This window comes from Phocoena sinus, chromosome 12, assembly GCF_008692025.1.
Source record: "Phocoena sinus isolate mPhoSin1 chromosome 12, mPhoSin1.pri, whole genome shotgun sequence".
Taxonomy (NCBI): Eukaryota; Metazoa; Chordata; class Mammalia; order Artiodactyla; family Phocoenidae; genus Phocoena; species Phocoena sinus.
This window is the reverse complement of record NC_045774.1, coordinates 43,013,225-43,016,560: the sequence shown is the minus strand read 5'-3', so window position 1 is coordinate 43,016,560 and position 3,336 is coordinate 43,013,225.

Below are 3,336 nucleotides of genomic sequence, written 5' to 3'. Positions count from 1 at the left end.
AAATATTTTTTAAAAGTGCAGGGTCTCATTTTTGGAGCTTACATATTTGACAAAAATATATTTTAAGATACTCTTTAAATTCTTAGGATTAGTTCTAGTCTTGCAATGTGGCTTGATGGAAATCAAAGTTTATTTACCCTTTGAGCCAACTTTTTTTTTTTTTTTTTTTTTTTTTTTTTTGGGGTACGCGGGCCTCTCACTGTTGTGGCTTCTCCCGTTGCGGAGCACAGACTCCGGACGCGCAGGCTCAGCGGCCAGGGCTCACGGGCCCAGGCGCTCCGCGGCATGTGGGATCTTCCCGGACCGGGGCACGAACCCGTGTCCCCTGCATCGGCAGGCGGACTCTCAGCCACTGCGCCACCAGGGAGGTCCCTGAGCCAACATTTTTTTTTTAATATTGTCATTCTTTATGCTTCAAGATCCAGCAGTTGAACCTGGACCAGGCCTAGGTATTTTTTACTTAAAGAGGCTTTTACCTTTTAATGAGAAAATGATCCATTTTAGGGGCTATTTGTATTAGCTCAACCACAAGGTTACAGCTGCCAATAATGAAAACTGTAGTAAATGATAATGTCCTTTCTAAAAAAAAAAAATACTGAAATTTTGTCTTATTTTTTTTTCTGCAGTAGATTAAATTACTGAGCTCTTACTACTGAGCAGACATTATGCTAAACACTTCGCATACACTATTGCACTAATTCTTACAACAATCAAATGAGGACTGGAATAGCATCAACTTCATGGTGCCATTGCCACACTACAGATAAGGATACAGGGAAGGGAGTAAGTGGATGAGCCAGCCGAAAGGATCTTCCTTAGAGCTCAGCCTCTTACACATTATCCTGAATTGTCCATCTCTAATAGTTTTCTGTAAAATTGAGATGGTTCTACCTGGCCTAGACAGATCATATGTTTAGTTGTGAGATTAAGTTAAAATATTTTTGTAAACTGAAAAGAAATCAAATACTGTTCCCATAATGCTTGGGATGTAACATCTTTCTGAGGCTGTGCAACTCTTTCTGCATTTTTCTGTACATGGTAGAATTTGAGGAGTTTAGATATGCTTAAGTCCAAAATTTGTATTCTGAACCCTTAAAGTTCCTGAAAGTGCCACAATTACCCCTTTTGGGGGGGGAGAATGACAAATAAGAAATCATTTAGAAAAGGAAGACATTCATAAAATTCTTCGGATTGAATGTACATATATCTCTCTATATAATAGGACATGCAGTGCAGTTTTCCTGTTGTCCCAGAATTGTGGCTGAAAACAAAAGGCAATGAATCTATCTCCTTCTAAGCACAGAGGTGCAGCCTGAAATGGGAGTAACCACAGGGCACCTTCATTCTTAGCCCACTGAAAGGTGTCAAAGGAGAGAAATGGGCCCCCATCTTTTCCCACCTCCTCTTAGGAAGCTGAACATCCCTTAAGCTAGGAGACCTGCTAACCTAACTCTGGCTTTCTAGGAGGAAACAAACAAACAAACAACAGGAGAGATGCCAGGATCTGCATACTGGGGGTGGTGCTAGAGTCTGTCAGATGGAGATGGTTTGCTTAAGTTTTCAATTCAAAGAAGTAGAAAATTTGCAGTCTGCATGTGCCTTCACACCTGAGTTGGCCATGGGGAGATGAGATTGATGCCTCTAATCGTGGCAGAAGAGGCAAACAGTGGGACAAAAAGGTGAGGATAGCAGAGAAATGTGGCAGGGTGTCACCTGGGGGTGTAGGGGTGCCCTGTGGAATATGTAGCCAAATTTCAAAGGGACGCTGGTGCCCGGGGAGCTTCCTTAGCAGGGCATCCTGGAGTCCCATAAGCAACAGCAATGGCCAGTGAGGAAGAAGACTACAGGCTTTCCTGGTCATGGCCTTTCCCCGCCCCCTCTTCTCTGCCCATCACCAGAGGAGCAGGTGCAGAGGAGACCGAGGGAGGTCAAAGAGTGTGAAGCGGGTCCCTGTTGCCCAGCCCTCACTTCCTCGGGCTGAGCTGCCAAAGGGAGGAAATTTTTGAGACGAACATGAGATTCAAGTTTTAAATTAAAGTGAAGTGAGTCTTAGAAATGAAAAGGAGACTAGTTGAAAAAGTGACAATGATTGAAACATTAAGGCATGGAGCCAAGGTGTTAACAGATGTTTCCCAGTGGAGAAGGGGGCCTAAAAAAACAAGGATTAGGTAGGTATCACAAAAAAATGCAACTGCTTGATTTCATATATAGGTTATGCATATATAATAAAATGTATAATATATAACACGTAATAATATTATATATACAGACCCACATATTTAGGAAGGTGAGAAGTACTATAAATAGAGCCATGAAATTTATGAGGAGCCATGGATTTACAAGGAGGGAGTGAGAACTTCAGGTTAGGGAATCAGGGAAGTTATATTGAGGAGGTGAAATTTAGGATGAACCTTGAGAAATGGGTCGGAATTTGGGCAATACCTAGTTGGGAAACAGGAATTCAGGAGAAGGGAAGATCTTGTGCAAAAGGGGCAAAGATGGTACAGAACTACTGCAGGGAAGTACAGAACTGGCCAGGACCACTTTGTAGTCCCGATTGGCTGTGTGAAGGGGATGATACCGCAGTATGGGCAGTTTACATCAAATAGAGGTGGACACTGAGGTCAGTCGTGCTGGTAGTTAATAATCGCTGAATGAGCGAATGAATGAATTGAAGAATGCAGTGACTGGAGCGCCAGGCGATGTGGCCTCTCTTTTACGAACTAAGCAATGAACAGCCCGTAAGGATACCGACTTAGAGAGGAATGACGAATGACGTGGGCAGAAAGCATTGTGTTTCAGGAACATTACTAAATATCCTCATTGCCACTCTTGGAAGAATTAGCCTCGGCTAGAAGATTTGACCGAAGTACAGACCTCTCTACGGGGCACACTTCCGCCTCTGAAGGCACTTCCTTCTGGCGACCCTTGGTTGACCTCCAGCATCAACACATGCTGAGGGCTACTCTCTACCCCTAGGTTCCTTCTGGCATTTGTAATTTCCAGTCCACTTGGGCCATTTTTGCTCTTTGGAAGCCGTTTCTGGGGGGGCTGTGAGAAGAGACAGACCGTTTAAGATGCCCAGGATCCGAGGGACGCGGGTTCCCCGCAATCGCCCATTCTAACCAAGAAGACGCGCGCCTGACTGACGTCCTGCTCCCGGTGTTGCCGGCGTCTGCTCCTCGCCCTCCACGCGACCAGGGGGCGCGCTCGGTCTCCGGCCCAACTAGTTCGCAGACGCACGCCGTCCCTCCCCGCGCCGGGCTAGGCCACATCCTCGGACCCAGAGGCCGCGTCAGAGTTCCACGTCGACCAATTAGAACTGTCCATGTACTA